General features: G+C 37.1%; 1 protein-coding gene across 6 annotated transcripts in view; it reads right to left on the reverse strand.

The window, feature by feature from the left end:
• ZMYM4 (zinc finger MYM-type containing 4) overlaps positions 1 to 22,039 on the reverse strand; it is a 139,340-nt gene that overhangs the window by 91,595 nt on the left and 25,706 nt on the right. Inside the window, exon 3 of one of the 6 annotated variants that reach the window (XM_029947754.1) lies at positions 18,947 to 19,008. The exons of the other annotated variants lie outside the window; for them this stretch is intronic. The gene's annotated coding sequence lies outside the window, so the exon portion shown is untranslated. The remainder of the gene's footprint in view (positions 1 to 18,946; positions 19,009 to 22,039) is intronic. 6 annotated transcript variants of the gene reach the window in all.

A 22,039-nucleotide genomic window follows, 5' to 3' on the forward strand; every position in this document is an offset into this window, starting at 1 on the left:
TACATATAACGAAGAACCACCGAAGGAGATGACAGGAAAAAATTCCTCTGGCTATAGAGTAAGAAGTCATTTCTCCTACCCAAAGCTCTAATCATACCATTCTCCTATAGTTTTCTACCTACTGCGAATGACCTCTACCTGATGAAATCCCAGTGCTTCTTCAAAGTGCAGTTCTTCAGGGAGGACTCTTCTGATAACCCATTTAGATCTCATAACTCCTTCTCTGTAGCACATAGATTTAAATTCACTTACAGTAGTTTGTGGCACAGTTAACTTATATATCAGTATCACTTTTTAGATAAATCGTTTTTCATCTTAGGATACCAACAGACGGTACCATATTGTATTGAAAGTTATTGTATGTATTAGCTCTATCTTTTTTTTTATTAACTGAATGGCATAATTTTGCTTTTCTCAATATCTGTTATGCAAAACCTGAAAGATGTACTAAGATAAAGAGATTTCCGTGACCAAATAAATATAGAAAATACAAATCTCTTTTTTCAGTCTAACAATACTTGTTAATGTATTAATTTCTTTTTTTTAAGTTTATTTATTTACTTTGGCGGGGAGGGAGTGAGCACGTACATGCAGAGGAAGGACAGAGAGAGAGGGAGAGAGAATCCCAAAGAGACTCAGCATTGACAGCACAGAGGGCAATGCAGGGTTCCATCTCACAAATCGTGAAATCATGACCTGAGTTAAGAATCAAGAGTCAGATTCTTAACTGACTGAGGCATGCAGGTGCCCCTTAATTTCTTACTAAAGAAATCTATATTGTTTTGTTTCACACTTCATTTTCCAAATGTACTTGATCACAGAACGCTTTTAAGGATAACACTAACATATTACAGCACCACTGTGGGAAATGATTCCAACTGCTACTAGCATCAGAGATTTCTATGTTTCCATGCATTTTAATACAAGAAGATAATTTTTTAATTTTTTATGTTTTTTATTATTATTAATTTTTGAGAGAGAGAGAGACAGCGCAAGCAGGAAAGGGTCAGAGAGAGAGGGAGACACAGAATCTGAAGCAGGTCCCAGGCTCTGAGCTAGCTGTCAGCACAGAGCCCGACACAGGGCTCGAACCCATGAACCGTGAGATCACGACCTGAGCCGAAGCCAGGCGCTTAACTGACTGAGCAATCCAGGTACCCCCAAGAAGATAATTTTTTAATTAATATACTCCAAAATAACATTTTTTAGGGTTTTTTATTTAAAAGTTTTTTAAACTTTTATTCAGTATTGAAAGAGACAGAGACAGAGCACAAGTGGGGTAGGGGCAGAGAAAGAAAGGGAGACACAGAATCTGAAGCAGGGTCCAGGCTCTGAGCTGTCAGCACAGAGCCCATGCAAGGCTTGAACTCATGAACCAGGAGATCACTACCTGAGCCAAAATCAGCCTCTTAACCAACTGAGCCACCCAGGCGCTCCTAGGTTTTTGTTTTTGATTTTAACTAATCTTGCCATTTGACCACCCGCAGTCTTCACACCTACTATATGGTGGTTTTTCCACTTCACAGTTTAACAAATATGAAAAACAGAATGAAATTATTCAATGTGCTAAAGAATATTCCTCTCTAATTATCAGCTAAATTTAATAAATGTTAAAGACAGCAAATACTCCATTCCTAACACTCTTTTCCTTCTAAACATCTCCTTCTGCCACTAATCAATCACAGCAATCTTTACATAAAATATAAATATGTTACCAGAATTGTTCTCAACTCAAAATTCAGGTGTCCTTAATAATAGTCAATTGAAGTTGGCAGGCAAGATCAATATTTACTACTTAATTACCATCAAATTAGTAATAATACCGCTGTTATGCTTTGTTCTGGAAGTACTAGTCAAGGCAGTAAGAAAAAAAGTAAAGGGTAAAATAGTAAAAAGCAAACAAAGTTATTTACAGGTAATACGCTTGTCTACTTGAAAAGTACAAGATAGCAGAAAAAGATTTCGGAATCAGAATACATGTCAACAGAGTAACTCTTTACAAGACAAAACATGCAGAAATCAATAGCATTCCTGGGAAACAGCAATAATCAGTTAAAATATAACAGAAAAAAAGATCCAATTTATAGTAACGACGACATACAAAATATCCTGAGAATAAACTTTAAAAATGTATAAAATCACTGTTTATTCCCCAGAAAATTTTGTAAGTTTTTAAACAGGAGATATACCATTTTTACCAAAGGAAAAAAAATTAATACTATGAAGAATACAATTTCTCACAACAGAGGGTGGGGTGAATGAGAAGTAACTAAAGAAAACAATCATCAAGGACATCTGAAAAAATAAAGGCAAAAAGAATATCAAAGAAAATGGTATAAGTAACAAAAAGAAAAATGTACCCTACCACATATCAAAGGTATAACAACTAAAATATGTGGTTCTGGCATGGCAATTAATAGACAGCTTAATAAAACAATAGAAAACACAAAGTCCCAAGTATACTAAAGAATTAGACTATGACCGGGGCGCCTGAGTGGCTCAGTTGGCTAAGTGTCCCACTTCAGCTCAGGTGAGTTTGAGTCCCGCATCAGGCTCTGTGACGACAGCTCAGAGTCTGGAGCCTGCTTCGGATTCTGTGTCTCCTTCTCGCTCTCTCTGCCCCTTCCCTGCTAACACTCTGTCTCTCTCTCAAAAATAAATAAACATTTAAAAAAAATTAGACTATGACTAGTAACCACTTTAGAAAAGAATCACCTCACACTTTACACCAAAATAAATTCCAAACAGATTATAAACAAATTGAAAAGATGAAAACAATAGAACATATGAAATCTTTTAACCAAAAACAGAAACAAGTCTTTATGTGAACTTGATGACATTAAAAATAGAAACTGGAGAGACACCTGCATGGTTCAGTTAAGCGTTTGACTTCAGCTCAGCTCACAATCTCTCGGTCTGTGAGTTCAAGCTCTGCATCAGGCTCCATGCTGACAGCTCAGAGCCTGGAGCCTCCTGAGCATCCTCTTCTCCTGTGCCCCTGCCCTACTGGTATTGTCTCTCAAAAATGAATAAACATTAAAAAAAAAAAAAAGAAAGGAAGGGAAAAAAAGACACTGGAAAAATTTAACGGCAATCTGGGGGGAAAGTATGTATTAATAATATTACAATGTTAATATCCTACTTATAAAGCAGTCTTAGAATTCATTAAAGGGTAGCATCCTAATAAAAAATGACTGAAGACCAGAAATAAATACAAAACGTTCAATCTCACCTGAAGTCAAATTAAAATGAGATACTATTTTCTCTCAGATCAGCAAAAATACAAACAAATGGATAAACAAACAGAAATTCTCCTCTAATTTTTTTAAACCTAAATATATCTAGAAAATTTCTCATTAAGCAGAGATTTAATTTACTCTTTTTACTCACGACACAATCTTTTATTGTATTATAGTGATGGACATTTAAGGTAGCTTTCAGCCTCTTTTTCCAATGTAGAATCATAGCTGTCATCTTTCTACATACAAACTGGCTTGTGTGTGTGTGTGTGTGTGTGTGTGTGTGTGTGTGAGAGAGAATAGTTCCCAGAAGTGGGATGTAGTTAAAGAGCATACATAGGTGAATATGATAAATTTTTGATAGATGTTACTCAACTGCCCACTAAAGCATTCTACCAATATATACAAATACCAATAGGGTGAGTTCCTGGTTTTTTTTTTAAGGTTTACTTATTTATTTTTAAAATATTTATTTATTTTTGAGAGAGAGACAGAGTGTAAAAGGGGGAGGAGGAGAGAGGGAGGGAGACACAGAATCCAAGTAGACCCCAGGCTCTGAGTTGTCAGCACAGAGCCCAACACGCGGCTTGAACCCATGAACCACGAGATGACCTTAGCCAAAGTTGGACGTGTAACTGACTTACCCAACCAGACACCCCCAAAGGTTTATTTATTTTTGAGAGTGTGCAAGCAGGGCAAGGGCAGAGAGAGGGGGGTACAGAGGATCCCAAGTGGGTTCTGCAATGAGAGCGGCCAGCCGGATGTGGGGCTCAAACTCACAAACCATGAGATCATGACCTGAGCCGAAATCAGACACTCAACTGACTGAACTACTCATGCGCCCTGGGTTCTTGTTTTTAAGAACTTCTCCGGGGCACCAGGGTGGCTCTGTCAGTTAATTGTTCGACTCTTTATCTCAGCTCAGGTCATGATATACATACAAAGAGCTCTGAAAGAGGAGGCTGAAAAAATGTCCAAACTTCGGACTCTCCAAAATCTGGCCCTACCTTCCTCTACTGCTTCACCTTTTTCTGCCTGCATGTTTGCACTACATCCTCATCCCCAAAATAAATGCTCTAGTTATTATAAATGACTAGTAGCTCACCCAATCTTTCAGGTGCCTTTATGCCTCTGGACCGTTATACACAGTGCTTCGGCTTTTCCAGTCATATTTCAATAGTCAACACCTATTCCACTTTCATGACTGAGCTGAAGTTACAATTAGTGATGCCCTAATCTCACACAATACACACACACTCAACTTTCTGAACAAGGAAGAATTCACAACTTTCATTCCCAGCACTACCACAGCAGATGTGTCTATGACAGCAACTATAAAAAATTTACTCTAAAGTTGAGGATGCTATAAGGAATCAAGTATCTATAAAACACCATAAAATGTCCCATTCTTTCTGTAGACACATAACAGGGGTTATACAAACCTGGAGTTTTTATCCCATTTTGAGACTATCTCAAACAATTCAGTAAAAATAAATGTTGGTTTTATACAAAAGCCTTTAGAATCATACAAAAATTAAAAATAATCTAGTTTATTTCAACCTAAGTGAAATACAGATTCTAAAGAATTAAAGATTCCACATTTCTCAAAGCAGGGAGCAAGTTAAAGTATATCACAGTCTAGAGAGATTTTTGTTCCATACTGCTGTAAGCCTATCACTTACAACAATGCCTAATATATAACAGAAACTCAATAAATGTTTGCTGTGTAACAGAACTGTTTTTATCATGATAAAAAATTACACATACCAAGAGTGTACTTTAAGAACAACAAGAATCTCAAAGACTAAACAGAAGCTTCAAGTATTTTTGATGCTGGCAACAGATCACTCCAAATTAAATGTCCAATCCTCTTCCTTCAACCTCAAATGGTAATGCTGGTCTCTCCCTACTGCTATTCCAAAGAACATCCCGTACTGAAACTTTCAAATTTATTCATACCAACGATCTTTATAATCATTTTATCAAGTAAGAAAATTTAAAAAATTTGTTATGGAAAAAATATATTATTTATACAGGCAGTACTCTTTTTGAACTACAGCAGAGAACCATGAAAAAGACCTTGCAAGTTGAGCAATCTTATTAATCAAAGGGGGGGAAATCACAATTGTTCTGTAAACTTTAAAATTTTTGTCATTAACATTTAAAAACATTTAAGACTCATATACTCTCAATTATAGCACAACAAAATGAAAAGTACTGTGTGACTAGTATTTACTATTTTAGAATTTAAAACATAAGAAACCTTGATAGAGTGTTCTATTTCTTTCAAAAAATATTTACCAAAAGTAGACAGTTCTTGTCTTCTCATTTTCCTCATACAATTGATGATACAGAATAAGCATATTTTCTATGCCTTGGAAAGCTGTCTTAATCCTTTCGAAGTTTGGTTCAGCTTCCCAACATATTTACACCAGAAATTTCCCCTATCAATCTTATCAAATATTTCCAAGAGTTTCTTTAATGTGAAATTTTGCCAGGGTCATTTCCTCTGAGACATCTTGATCCTTTCTGTCACAACAACCTTCCTCATTTCGATTAATAAATTCACCTTTACTAAGTTCCTACGGCTTCATATGTACACTGTTCTGTTATGATTACTTCACGATCCTGTCTTTTATCACACTAAGTTATTGATGGGATTGCATTCAAAAATAGACCTATCACACATTAAATTGCTGATGATCATAATTACTTGCTCTATTAATCACTGGAATCTGGGTGGAAAGTTCACTGCATTATCCCTACCTGCTCTAGCAGCTTAATCCATGCTGATTCTGAAAAAAACCAACCTTCACTAACAATAAAAAGTTCTTCATTCTCTTTGTACTTAATTTTCTTTTACGCAGCAACTAAATTCAACAGTTATGAATGCTAGCCAAAATGATGGAGTTCTGTTCCAATTACAATTAAATATTAATAATGTTAGGGGCACCTGGGTAGCTCAGTTGGTTGCACATCAGACTTGATTTTGTCTCAGGTCATGATCTCACAGGTTTGTAGATTCCAATCAAGTCCCACATGGGGTTCTGCATTGACAGCACACAGCCTGCTTGGTATTCTGCCTCTCTGCCTCTCTCTGCCCTTCCCCCATGCTCTCTCTCAAAATAATTTTTTAAAAAATTTTTACTAGATAAGTATTAAAGCGATTTTACCTTGTTTTTTCATATTCTTCCAACATTTTCTTTTGTATACTATGTTTCTTTACTTATTTGGAAGAGTGCATGCATGTGCAGGAGAGGGGCAGAGAGAGAGAGGGAGAGAGAAACCCAAGCAGGTTCCTCACTATCAGCACAAAACCCAACACAGGGCTCAATCCCACAAACCGCAAGATCATGACCTGAGCCAAAATCAAAAGTTTGGATGCTTAACCAACTGAGCCACCCAGATGCTCCTTTTTCCAACTTTTCCAATATAGTTCATACCTTCTGTATGCTGCTGTACCTGCTGTACCTTCATGCAGGTCTAGCTCTTACCCTATCTCCATTTGCCTGACACTATTTTCAAATCTTCATGACATCCAATTACTCAGATTTAGTGATACCACTTTTCATTTCCTTGCTGCACTTCCATCTTTGTTGGTTAGTTCTCTACTTTGATTATGAAGTTTTATAAAATGAAACAGAGATTTACCACTAGAAGACAAGGAAGTAACACAACTGTATACTGTGCTGTCTGTGCAAGAACTGAATTAACGGGGACACAATGACCAATCTCCAACAGACTCTGAGAAAAGTAACATTACTGGTCACTGCTCATGATGGACATCTGTTAATCACACAGTGATGTGAACTGAAGAGCGAACACAGTCTGGGAGTTCACATACCATGCTAAATGATATCTGAAATGTGTTGGTAGGGGATTGGTATTATTTAACAAAACCATGGCAAAAGAAATCCAAGCAAAGTGACAACTAAACAAAGAAATAATTTAAGTAGCTAAATATGTAAAGTATTTGCTGTCAAATACATGATAGGTCTCAAGAAAGGCTATAAACATCAGTACTGTTCCATTCTAGTCACTGATATGCTGAGAATTTACTAACAGACCTTAAGCAAGAAATTTAACTCCTTTGGGTCTCAAATTATTCAAACCATATAATTAATGAAATGGGTCTATAAGATCCTAAAAGTTCTCTCCAAACTTTGAAACTTAATGCTAGCAATTCACTTCAATTGAGGCACAAACTAAAAACTCAAATTGTTATAATGGAGAATGAAAACTGATAAGGACACAATAAAAGTAGATTTCATTCTCTCTCCATAAGTGCATTTCCTAACTAAAAGATTTAAAAAAATTTTTTTTTAATGTTTTATTTATTTTTGATACAGAGAGAGACAGAGCATGAGAGGGGGAGGCGCAGAGAGAGAAGGAGACACAGAACCGGAAACAGGCTCCAGGTTCTGAGCTAGCTGTTAGCACAGAGCCCGACGCGGGGCTCGAACCCACGAACGTGAGATCTGACCTGAGCCGAAGTCGGAGGCTTAACCGACTGAGCCACCCAGGCGCCCCTAAATGATGTTTTTAATACAGTAACAAGTCCCTCCTATAAAACAGAATCATATTGGGGCAACTTAGTGGCTTAGTCAGCTTAGTGTCTGACTCTTGATTTTGGCTCAAGTCATGATCTTGCAGCTTGTAAGATTGTGCCCCGTGCCAGGCTCTGTGCTGGTAGCACAGAGTATGCTTGGGATTCTCTCTCCCTCTCTTTCTGCCCCTCTTCCCCTCTTGTAGATTCTCTCTCTTTCAAAATAAATAAACATTTTAAAATAATAAAAAATAAAATAGAATCAAGTCTATCTTTTTTCATATTTTTATTCATTGAAAAATGTAAAGGCAATTAAACAAAATAATTATTTCCAATGAAATTACTTTGACATAAACTAAAAATAAATAGGCTTGACTTCTCCATAAAAATAAGTGTAGTGTATATTTAGCATTTCTGATTCATATTTCATGTGCTACCAGCATGCTTTATTAGTAGTGTTTCTTAAATGCTATGTACAATAGGGGCACCTGGTGGCTCAATCAGTTAAGCGTTCAACTTCACCTCAGGTCATGAGCTCACAGTTCGTGGTTTAGACACCTGTGTCCAGCTCAGTGCTGACAGCTCGGAGCCTGGAGCCTGCTTCAGATTCTCTGTCTTCCTCTCTCTCTGCCCCTCCCCTGCTAGCGCTCTCTCTCTTTCAAAAATGAATAAAACTGTAAAAAATATTTTTAATGCTACGTAGAATTTAAAAAAAGTTCTAGGTAGAAGCAACTAAGCTGGATTTTACAAATTTTAATTCTATAAAATGAAGCAACTGAATTAATATCAAGTTCAGAAATATTCTGAACTGAGCCATTAGAAATATATTATTAGGGGAGGACCTTGGTGGCTCAGTCAGCTGAACATCTGGCTCTGGCTCAAGTCATGATCTCAGAGTTATGATTTCAAGCCCCACATCAGGCTCTCTGCTCTCAGTGCAGAGCCCACTTCGGATCCTCTGCCCCCTTCGTTTCTGCACCTCCCCTACTTGCTCTATCTCTCTCAAAAATAATTTGTCAAAAAAATAAAGTATTTATTAGGGGTGTCCTGTTGGCTAAGTCAGTAAAGCATGCAACTCATGATATTAGGGTCATGAGTTGAAGCCCTATGTTGGGTGTAGAGTTTACGTTAAAAAAAAATTAAGGTTAAAATTGAAAATAAATAAGCAAATAACAAAAGCTTTAAAAAAATTTTTTAAAGAAATGTATGAAGACTCACACTTACCAATAAATGGTGTTGGGAAAAGTGGACAACTATAAGAGAAGTAATTAAAATGAACCACTATCTTACACCATTACAGAAAAATAAACTCAAAATGTCTTAAAGACTTGAATATAAGACCTGAAACCATGAAACTATTGGAAGAAAAACAGACAACAGGCCCTTGACATCACTCTTACTGGTATTTTTCTGGATCAGTAACCTCAGGCAGGGCAACGAAATCTTATAAAATGAACAAATGGATATTCATCAAGCTAAAAAGCTTTTGTAAGGCAAAGGAAAACATCAACCAAACAAAAAGACAACCAACTAAATGGGAGTAGATATTTGCAAATTACACATCTGATAAAGGGTTAATATGTAAAATATATTTCACACCCATATTACACCTATATACCTAATATTTTTAAAAAACCAATTTAAATAATAGGCAAAAGGCTTAGACATTTTTCAAAAGAAGACATGCAGATGGCCAACAGGGACATGAAAACATGGTAGACAACACTAATCACCAGGGAAGTGCAAATCAAAACCATAATGTGCTATAAACTCACATCTGTCAAATTAGTTATTATCAAAAATACAGAAAATAACAAGTGTTGGCAAGGACACAGAGAAAAGGGAATCCTTGTACAGTGTCAGTGGAAATGTAAATTGGCGGGGCACCTGGATGGTTCGTCAGTCTGTTAGACCTTTTTCCCTCCACTGTGAGTCACCAAGAGTAGAATCCAGGAACACAAACGGAGTTGGTTAATGGGTTTATTTTAGTTTGGCAGAATGGCCCCAGAATGGCCCCTTCCAAGTAGCTGGAAGTCCTCGGAAGAAAGTCCTGCCGAGCAGGAGCCCAGGGTTTTTATGGGCTTTGGTGAGGCAAAATAAGTTATCATTTAGTTAACCAAATACAACTACAGCATTTCATTATAGCCATTATATTGTATATATAGTATTACATTGTAATTAATACACAGACGTTAGTTTTGACAGAAACCTGTTATATTAAAGTTCTTAGTCTTTTAAAATGACCAACCATAGTAAGGCACCTAAGATGTCTAGGTGTCTAGGGGCTAGGTGACATTAACCTCACCTTGGACTCTGCATCGGCCAGCACTTATTAAAGGGGTAGGTTGCTTAACAGAATCTTGAAAAACAAGTTAAACTTTAGGTCACAATGTTCATTATCGAGTTACATTTTTAGAGTCTTTCCAGAGCCCAGTTGCTCAACCTTTAATTATTTACCAGAATGAAAGTGGGAGAGTGAAACAATGGTTGGTATTTTAGGGTCCAGTTTGACCCAAAAAGGTAGGTTCTTACAAGCTGAGCATCCGACTTTGGCTCAGTTTGAGTTCAAGCCCCCCATGGGCTGCTTGGAATTGTCTCTCCTTCTCTCTGCCCCTCCCCTGCTTGTTCGTTCTCTCTCTCTTGCACATGTGCTCTCTCAAAATAAATAAACTTAAAAAAAGAAAAAGAAACTACCTAATCAGAACAAGAGAGAAAAAAAGATTAAAAAAAATGAGCAGAGCCTCAGAAACCCATATGACAATAGCGAAAGGAACAGTGTTCATGTCATCAGAGTCCCAAAAGGAGAAAAAAACTGTAGCGCAGAAAGAGTACTTAAAGAAATAATGGCTGAAAACGTTGCAAATTTAGAAAGTGATATATATCTGCAAATTCAAGCTAAGCAAATCCCAAACAGGATAAATCTACAGATATCCATACCAAGACACTCACAATAAAACTGCTGAAAACTAAACACAAAGAAAAAAATCCTTAAAACAGCCAGAGAAAAATAACATATATCTTATCATTGCAGATTTCTCATCGAGAATCTTTATCAAAAAAAGAAGAAAACACTTTTAAAGTACTGGAAGAAATGTCACCCCAAAAGCTACATATAATGAAAATACCCGTTAGAAATAAAGATATTCTCTGATGAAGCATTCAGTGCCTGCAAACTTCCTCTACAAGAACTGTTAAGAAAGGTTTTTTATTCAAAAGTGAAATAACAGAAGAAAATTTAGATTAGGAAGGAAGAAAGAACAAAATTGGTAACAATCTGAATAAATATAACTATGTATTAAATACAGTCCAATCTTCTACACTTGAGTTCCTTTACATATGTTTGACAGCTAAATGTAAAAATTATAACATTAAGAGACAGGGATTTGTTATGTAGATAATGACAACAACATAAAGGTAAAGGGTAAAACAGCCTATATGGTGAGATACAAATTTCCATAAAGTGAAAAATATTGATTCTAAGAAACTACTCTCTAAATGTTAAATACTTTATGAATCCATTTATGACATTCTAAAAAAGACAAAACTACAGTGACAGAAAACAGAACTGTGGTGGACAGTGGTTAAGAGGAAATGAAGAATAGGACAACAAAGGGATAGTGTGTGGGAGTTTCTTGGGGTGACACAATTGTTATTAATCCAGTTTGTGGCGGTGCTTATAGGAATCTAGAACTGTGCTTAAAATTATATAATTTTATACCAGATATGACAAAAGGAATTTTAGCTAGCATATGTTCATCTCTAAATTAAAAATACATATAGGGGAGCCTGGGTGGCTCAGTTGGTTAAACATTCCACTTTGGATCCAGTCATGATCTCATGGTTTGTGAGTTTGAGCCCAATGTCAGGCTCTGTGCTGACAGCTTGGAGCCTGGAGCTGCTTTGGATTCTGTCTGTCTGTCTGTCTGTCTCTCTCTCTCTCTCTCTCTTTCTCTGTCCCTCTCCCATTGGCGCAAGGGTGCACATGGACACGTGTTTTCTCTCAAAAATAAAGAGTAAAAAAAAATTTTAAATACATATATGCATGCAGGATAAATGTACATATAATTATAAATAAATACACTGAGTAGTGACAGTACAAGAGATTTTTATCTTTCCTTTATACTTTTTTAAATCATTCAAATCATCTACAATGTCTAAATGCTGCCCTCAGAATAAAAATAAAATATTCAAAAATAACCAAAATATACTTAATTAAGCTAAAAAAAATGCCACTTCAATACAGCTTCCTAATACTACTTGGAAACAATAAATGAGAACACTGCAAAGTATTCTGTGATCTCCAAGTGTAAAGCTAATCATAATAGCAGGCAGCAGCAACTGCAATCCGCTTCCTCGAGTCTCTTTCAGAACCAATCTCTCTCAAAATTTCTAATAGATACAGCTGACCCTCTAACAACATGAGGATGGGGGCAGTGACTGCTCCCACAGTCAAAAATACACATATAACTTTTGACTCCCCAGAAACTTAACTACTAATAGCCTACTGTACTAGAAGCCTTGCCAATAACATTAACGTTCTATTAACACATACTGTGCGTATTATATGTATCATATACTGTATTCATACAATAAAGCTAAAGAAAAACATTATTAAGAAAATATAAGGAAGGGAAATTACATTTCCAGAATTATACTCTATTTATCAGATAAAATCTGAGTATAAGTGAACCTATGAAGTTCAAACCGACACTGTTGAAAGGTCAACTTTGAGAGGATGGAAGAGTAAGGAAGCACCAAGATTCTGTCTCTCCACCTAGAGAATATAATGTCTGATTATATCATCAGACAGGCATAATCTGTCTGATATAACTGTTTTTTTGGAACTCTAGAATCCACTGAAAGCTTGCAACTTTCACTGAGTAGGTTTGGAAGGGGAATTTTTCATCAATTTCAGCCTTTAGCACGGGAGCAGTTACCCATCCTCCACCTCCAACTACATGGCAGTTTTATGTACATTCTAGAAGCAGCTTGTGAGAGTAGGGTGAGAAAAAATTACTGTGCCCTCCATGTATTGGAGATCTGTGCCCTAATTCCTCATTGTTGCTTCTGATCACAAAAATGAAGACAGAGGCATAAGGTCATTTTTGTTGCACCAACTCCAATTGCTACAAGTCCCTCCTTTTTTTGCCTGTACTCTTCGCTTCCCCTTCATTTTTCTCAATTTTCCCCTTTGGGAGCCAGACATTAAAGGCTAGGTCATTCAGGGGCGCCTGGGTGGCTCAGTCGGTTAAGTGTCCGGCTGCAGCTCAGGTCATGATCTCACGGTTCGTGGGTTCGAGCCCCGCATCAGGCTCTGTGCTGACAGCTAGCTCAGAGCCTGGAGCCTGCTTCAGATTCTGTATTTTCCTCTCTCTGACCCTCCCCTGCTCGCGCTGTCTCTATCTCTCAAAAATAAATAAAAAACAGAAAAAAAATTAAAAAAAAAAGACTAGGACATTCAAAAGCAACTGCACATACAGAAGAAATCAGAAACTCTCCACACATATCCAGGGGAAAGCAGTAACTGAGAAAAAAGCCGAGATCTTTAAATGACACCTCAGGCTGATCCTAATCACAAAGACAGACTACAACAGTCAAAAAAAACAAAATATTCTGGAAAAGAGGGGAATCTGATTTTCAGAATTACCAAATTATTAGACTGAACTGTCCAATTTTCAATAACAAAAAAAAAAAAATCACAGAAAACAAGAAAACCCAGCCTATACAAAGGAAAAAAACTTAAAAGGAACTATTCCCTGGAAAAGACCTTATGGTAGACATACTAAACAAAGACATTAAAATATCTTATTTCTCTAATGTTTACTTACTCATTTTAAGAAAGATTTAGAGCACAAGCAGAGGAGGGGCAGAGATAGAGGGAAAGAGAGAATCTCAAGCAGGCTTCATACTTGTCAGCACAGAGCCAGACAGATGGGCGTGAATTCACTAACTGTGAATCGTGATCTGAGCCGAAATCAAGAGTTAGACCCTTAACTAAGCCACCCAGGATCCCCTAAAATAACTGTCTTAAAGGAGTGCCTGAGTGGCTCAGTCAGTTGTGTGTCCAAATCTTGATTTTGGTTCAGGTCATGATCTCACAGTTATGAGACTGAGCCCTGCACTCAGTGTAGAGCCTGCTACGGATTCTCTCCCTTTGCCCCTCCTCCACTTCGGCTCACGTGTTCTGTCTCTAAAAAAAAATAATAAATAAATGTCTTAAAGATGCTCAAGAAAGTAAAGGAAGATATGGAGAAAAATCAAGAAAACAATGTACAAACAAAATAGAAATATCAACAGATAGAAAATATAAGGAAACCAAAAAGAAATTCTACAGATGAAAAGTATAAGAACTTGGGGCACCTGGGTGGCTCAGTCGGTTGAGCATCCAACTTCGGCTCAGGTCATGATCTCGCTATTCGTGGGTTCGAGCCACACGTCAGGCTCTCTGCTGGCAGCTTAGAGCCTGGAGCCTGCTTCCAATTCTGTGTGTCTCTCTCCCTCTGCCCTTCCCCTGTTCATGATCTGTCTCTCTCTGTCTCTCAAAGATAAATGTTTAAAAAAAAAAAAAGAAAGAAAGAAAAGTATAAGAACTGAAAATTTGTGCAAATTAACACACTCTTAAGCAACTGAAGGACCAAAAAAGAAATCACAAGGGAAATTAGAAAATAACTGAGACAAATGAAAACAAAAATACAAAATATCAAAACTTATGGGGGGCGCCTGGGTGGTTCAGTCAGTTAAGCTTCCAACTTCGGCTTAGGTCATGATCTTGCGGCTCTTGAGTTCAAGCCCTGCACTGGGCTCTGAGCTGTCAGCCTGGTCTTGGAGCCTGCTTCTGTGTCTCCCTCTCTCTCTCTGACCCTCCCCCGTTCATACTCTGTCTCTCTCTCTCAAAAATAAACCTTAAAAAAATTGTTTTAAAGAAAGGGAACATGCCCTTAAGAAAATATACATGGGGTGAAGCAAACACAGTGCTGGGAGATAATTACAGCTATAATCACTTACCTTATAAAATAAGGAAGATCTCCGATCAACAATGTAATGTTACACCTTATGGAACTAAAAAAAGAGCAAGCTAAACCCAAAACAAGCAAGGGAAAGGAAATTTCTTAAATTGGAGAATTTTTAAAAATAGAGAATAGAGGGGTGCCTGGGTGGCTTAATCGGGTTAAGCATCCGACTTTGGCTCAGGTCATAATCTCACGGTTCGTGAGTTCAAGCCCCACGTCGAGCTCTGGGCTGACAGCTAGCTCAGACCCTGGAGCCTGTGTTCGGACTCTTTGTCTCCCTCTCTCTCTCTGACCCTCCCCTGCTCATGCTGTCTCTCTCCCTCTCAAAAATAAATAAAACATTTAAAAACATTTTTAATTAAAAAAATTTTGAAAAATAGAGAATAGAAAACAAAGAAAACTTAATGGGACCCAAAGCTGATACTTTAAAATACCAGCAAAACTGACAAACTATTTTTTAATGTTTATTTCTTTTTGAGAGAAACAGAGCAGAGAGAGAGAGAGGGAGACACAGAATCTGAAGCAGGTTCCAGGCTCTGAGCTGTCAGCACAGAGCCCAACACGGGGCTCAAACTAGCAAACCATAAGATCATGACCTGGGCCGAAGTCAGACACTTAACTGAGCCACTCAGACACCCCAAAATTGACAAACTTTAGCTACACAGACTATGAAAAGAGAGAAAATACTCAAATTACTAAAATAAAAGGTGAAAGTGGAAACATTAATGGTTATGCAGAAATGGACTATAACAGAGTATTATGAATAATTTTACACCAATAAATTGGACAATCTACATAAAATAGACAATTTCCTAGAAATACAAAACCTACCAAGACTAACTTGTGAAGAAACAGAAAATCTGAATAGACCTATTACTAGTAAGAACATTGAATCAGTAAACAAAACTCTCCTAAAAAGGAAAAGTCCTGGGCTTGATGACTTCACTGGTGAATTCCAAAAAAAAAAAACATTTAAAGAAAAATACCAATCCTTCTCAAACTTCTCCCAAAAAAGCAAAAATTAGAGAACAACCTAATACATTCTTTGAGGTCAGGAGTACTCTGATACCAACGTCAGACAAAGGCACCACAAAAGTACTAGCAAAGCAAATTTGGCAACATATTAAAAAATTATATACCATGACTAAGTAAAATTTCTTTCTAAAATGGAAGGATGGTTCAACATATGAAAACGAATCAACAGGGGCACTTGAGTAGCTCGGTCAGGTAAAGTGTCCGACTCTTGATTTCAGCTCACAGTTGTTAGATCCGGCCTCACCTCAGGCTCCATGCTGAATGTGGAGCCTCCTTAAAATTTTCTCTCTCTACCTCTGTTCTGTCCCCTGCTCATGCAGACAGGTTCACTCTCTCACTCAAATAAAGATAAATAATGTACAATGGGTAAAATGGGGAACCTGGCTGGCTCAGTTGCCTACAACTCTTGATAAGAGTTCAAGCCCCACGTTGAGTGGTATTTATTTACGTAAATATATAAAACTTGAAAAAAACAGGTAAGATGGTAAATTTTCTTTTATGTGTATTCTACCACTATTTTATTTTTTAAAAGGCAAAATAACTTTCCAGATGTACAAAACCTGGAAGAATTCATCACCAGCATATCAGCCCAACAAGAAGTATTAAAGATACTTCTTTCAAAAAAAAAAAAATGACACCACATGGGAATCACAGTTTACCTCAAAGAAATGAAGAGTACTAGAAATATAAATATCTGACTGTAAAAATTATAAATATATTGCCTCTCAATTCCAAATCCACTCCTCTTTGCCCTGCTTTGCAATAATGGAGCTGATACCTGTAAACATTTCTTCTCTGCCAGCTGGCAAAATATTAACCTTTTCAACAGATGGCACTGGAGGAATTCTCCAGACAGAAGTGGGTTCTCTTCCCCTTACAGTGTGCTCTAACCTGCTCATTCCAGCAAACAATGCCATGAAAAATACTCAACAGCCCTTTCCCCAAGCACCAACTTCCCATCAAGTCTCAGCGACACATATGCAACCCCATGGGTAGTTTCCTGGAAGTTTTGTCAGCACCTTAGGCTGACGGCTGCGCAAGTTTCTGCAGCACTCCTATGGGCCACAGTTCTCAAAGAACTACGCCAGTGTTCCAACTGGCTTCTTAGATTGAGAAAGGGGCTTCCTAGTAACTTTTCTCAGTACCTCAAAAGTGAGTTTCTTGTTTAATGAAAATTTACAGCTCTTCACGCTTCTCCAGCATCCAGCGTAACACACCCTTTCCAACAAGATCTGAATCTTGGCCTTGAAGCTGGAAAATGGAGCATCTTCCAGATTCGTTCCAGCCATCCCTGCTACCATGCCCCAGCCTTAGAGGCAGTGGCTGCTCCCTCTATTGTGTATACTTTACAGTTGTCTTTCCCCTCTAGGGTTAATTCTTTGTTACTAGTTAATAATTCTTTTTTTTTGTTGGTTAATACATCTTTATATTAAACTTTACCTGTTCAAATTACTGTCTGGTTTCTGATCTCTGATATAGAATTGGTACTGGCAGTCATCACAGTAAACATACCTACAAAGATGGGATTTGGAGATTGACTTGGTTATGCCCTCTGGCTTAAACAGGAAACAGGATGCTAATAACCCCTGGCATGCAGTGGCATCACAGTTAATCAAGCTATCAACCGCGGTTGACTGTGATGAGGTGCCAACAGAAGCAAGCACCTTAGGACCCCAAACGGCAATTGTACAGAACTGTTAAAGGCAGCAGTGATGACTACAAGGTCTGTTATATGAGATGGATTCTCTAAGTGCTCTTGAACAGGTACACAAAAAATAAGTTCAAGTCCATTAACTGTCAGATTAAATCCAGTCTAAAAAATAGCACTTTCATGACAGTATTAAAGAAATCTCAGGGGCACCTAACTGGCTCAGTCGTCTGAGCATCTGAATTTGGCTCAGGTCATGATCTCGAGGTTCAGGAGTTCAAGCTTCATATCACACTCTCTACTATCAGCACCAAGCCTGCTTTGGATCCTCTGTCTCTCTCTTTCTCTGCTCCTCCCCCACTCACACACATGTGCACACTCTCAAAAATAAGTAAGCTTTTTTAAAAATCTCAAAAAACATCTTATTCTTATAACCTCAGATTTCATATTGCTAAAAATCAAATGCAAAAATTGTGCAAAGAGCTGAATTATAGCATTAAATGAATTTATAGTCTAAGTTTCTTATGTGAAAATAAGAGCAATAACTAGTAAAAAAAAAAAAAAAAAAATTGGACCCTGAAACTTGGAATGGGAACATGGGAACATGTGGTCAAATCAGAATTAAAAAAACTTCACCTCTCCAGTGGCAGTAACTTACTCTTCTGTATACAGAGAGCTGCTTTCCTTTGCTGAAAATCCTGTGATATTGTTATGTTCTGCAAATGACTGGGAGGAGGATGCTCATTCTCCTCAAGATCAACTACAACCAATCCTGATGACACTACATCCATAACTAGGTTCAAATCTCAGCATGTACCGAGGAACAGGTACATATATGTTATGACCCAAGAGAAAACAGCTTAAACACTAAAAAATGCCAAAATTATGTTAGTACATAAAGGAAAAAACCTGAGGAATATGTGTGAAAATAGATACTAAACGGTATTAGATCAACAAGGTTAGAATTCATTAATATGAGTGAGCTTACCATAGATTCTATGATAACTTGTGCAGTTAGAGAGGACCCTAATAGCCTACTTGTTGACTGAAACTTACACTCAACAACAGAGCTGTAATCATTAAGGAAATGTATATCAAAATTATTCTAACACTGACAATGAATATTAAATGAGGTTTAATGAGGTTTAGATACTAGAGTTCCACTGGCATTATGTGGAAGAGGAAATCCAAAGGTTTAGGGAGACAGGAACATTGAATAGATGTATCCTCTGCAACCTACTACCCAACTACATTCCCTGAGAAGGCCCAGAAGACACTATAATTAGTGAAGGAAGCACCACATACTTGAAAAGCTGTGTGGCTGCTCTCTTTTGAAAGTCAAGTATGACTTCAAGGAATATCATCACTGAGATGAGCGCCCTTTTCTCACTGAGGATGATGGGATCCCAAAGTAGCAGAGGCCAAGTGGCAGCACTTAACTCCAAAGATAAGGGCAGCAAGGACATACCGGTAATCAGAATGCTTTGGCCCGCAGGGATCTTTGGCAGTGGCTAATTGATCACGATGTTCCTAGGAATGAAATAGATGGGCAGTTTAATCTATATAACAGAAAAATTCCTAAATCTGGTGGCCAAAAACCGACTTGAGTCATCATAGTGCAAGTCGTGGGCATTTGTCCAGTTTCCAGACTGGGTCAATTCACAGACCCACAGCATTTTGTAACTGAGGAGAGACGGGGTCCTCATGACGAAAAGCTTCTGCACCATTATGACAAGTACACACCATGAATTTTCCTCCAAGCCTTCCTCAAAGGGAGGAAACCATTTAGTAGAGCAGTGGTTTTTAAGCAGGGGCAATGTTGCTTCCCAAATCTAGAAAAGCTGGTGAAATCTGGAGGCATTTTTGGTCATTAAAACCAGGGAGCTCTACTGACATCTAGTGGGTAGAGGCCAGGGATGTTGTGAACTATCCAGCAATGTACACTACAACCACTACAACAAAGAATTATCTGGTCTTAAAAGCCTAAGATTAGTTACCTCCCTGATCTCATCTCCTACTACTCACTATCTTACTCATCTACCTTCAGCTATCACCTTTTTGCTGTTCATAAAATATACACAGCATTCTCCTGCCTCACAAACTTTGGCTCTGTTGTACCCTCTACCTGGAATGTTCTTGCTCTTAGATATCCACATGGCTGGCTTTCTCATTCCCTTCAGATTTTGCTAAAATGCTTCTATCTAAAATCAAAATTCCACTTCCACCACAGCACAATATATACCCTTTTTCTACTTTATGATTCTTTATAGAAGTGTTCCATTTAAAACATTCTGCATTATTTGACTAACAGTTCTCTCCCCTCAACAGAATATAAACTCCGTTAAGAGCAGAGATTTTCTCCATTTTATTCATTACTGTATTCTCAATTCCTACAATGGTTCCTTGTGCATAACAGACACTCAAACATTTGTTGAAAGGAAGCATGAATAGTGACTGGATGGAAATTAGGGATGTGGAGCACTGAGGAATTCTAAGATGACTCCTAAAGTGGTTATCTGCTTTTATCTGCTGAGTACCACATTCTTCTGAAAATAGTCACTTATGATCACCATATATTTTGAACACTTCTTCCTTTTTAAAAATGTTACTATTTTTAATGTTGTCAAATCAGTTATTCTTTTGAATTATCTTTTAAAAAGGCATTCCCTGTATCAAGAGGTTATATTTACCTATATTTTCTTTGGGGAATAGTTTCATTTCCTTATATCCATATATTCAATCCCTCTAGAATTTGTTTTGGTATCTAGAGGAAAAGATATAACTTTATCTTTTGCCCAAATGACCATCAAACTGTCCGAACACAATTTAAAGAATAACTTTTAACTATATTCTTATATAAAGACATGAATCTTGTTATTTTTAATAATTTGAGCATACCTATAGCAGTATTATATTCAAGATCCTGTAGAATAAGGAACCCACATCCCCTACTCCTCCACTCTTCCAATACTCTTCTGTCTTTCACATAGTTATAATTCCTAGTGAACTTCATCATCACTGTTTTCTCAAATTCTACCTCCCTCACAATGAAAAAGAAAAACAAAATCCTGTTGGGAAACTGACTGATATAATAATAATAATTTTATGAGACATATATTTTTATTATATTGGATTTCCCATCCAGGAATACAGTATATCACTTATTTTTTTTCAAGAACCATCAAAGCATAATGGTTACAGATTCTCTGGAATTTGGAGTAACACAGCCTGAATGAGTTCCGATCCCATTATTCTTTATCCTAGCACTTAAATTACCCTGACAAGGCACTTTACCCTCAAACATAACACTGTATCATAAGATCATTTGGCGGATTAAATGAATTAAGAAGTATTTAAAACAATGTTCATAAAGATTACTTACTGTTGTGACTATTATTTTTTTTATTACCATGTCCTTAGGTAAACTCTTGTCATTTTAAGTCTCATACTTAATTAGGTTTATCCTAAGAATTTTTAATTTTTTATTGCTTTTTGAATCACTTTTTAAAAATATTGATTCTCCAACTATTTACAGTCAAAATTATTAAGTTTTGTGGGATTTAAAAAAACATTTTAATGTTGTAACTAGACATTTTACAATTTCCTGTTATAATCCTAATACACTTTCTCTTTTCCTCCATATTGCTTTCACTTTTGAATTTTTACTTTAGCCCTAAAATATTTTCTACTGATAACTCTTGATACTTCCAGGCAAATAAGTAGGTCATCAGAAAATAATAATTTTGTTCTCCAGCTTTCCAAGACTTATGCCTCTTTCTTTTCCTCTTCTAACTATATTGCCCTAGAACTTCAGAACAGAAATAACTGGTAATAGCAGGCATCCTTCCTGGAAAAAGAAAAGAGGAAAGAATGCTAGATTCTAACACATATGGTTTATTATGTGAAGGAAAGAACCCTCTATTTTTAGTTTTATAAAAAAGAGACTTTATTGATAGGAAATGAACACTAAATATAAAATATCTTTTTTTTAATGTTTGTTTATTTTGAGAGAGAGGATACAAGTGCATGAGCAGGGGAGGGGCAGAGAGTGGGGGGTAAGTAAGAAGAATCCCAAGCAGGCTCCACGCTGTCAGCGCAGAGCAGAGTTCAATCTCATAAAGCATTAGATCCAGACACTTAACCAACTGAGCCAATCCACGCACCCCTATATCAAGATCTTTATTAGCATCTTGATATGAGACCTTTTCTATTTTTGGCATATATTGCTAAAAACATGAAAACAGACTGGTCCTCGATGGTACAAAGAAAGAGTAGAAACTGTGGGGCATGGGGAGGGAAGGGCTATTGTTTGACATTAATTGCCATTTCTTAAATGGTTATTGGCCTATTCAGGTGTTCCATCTCTTGAATCAATTTTGGTTAACTTATTTCAGAAAATCTCCCACTTCATCGAAAGGAATGAATTAATTATACCTCAAAAAGTTTAGGGCACCTGGGTGGCTCAATCGGTCAAGGAATTGGCTCTTGATTGCAGTTCAGGTCATGATCTCACAGTTCATGAGTTCAAGCCCAACATCCCTGTGTGGGGTTCCTCTCTCCC

This window comes from Suricata suricatta, chromosome 8, assembly GCF_006229205.1.
Source record: "Suricata suricatta isolate VVHF042 chromosome 8, meerkat_22Aug2017_6uvM2_HiC, whole genome shotgun sequence".
Classification (NCBI taxonomy): Eukaryota; Metazoa; Chordata; class Mammalia; order Carnivora; family Herpestidae; genus Suricata; species Suricata suricatta.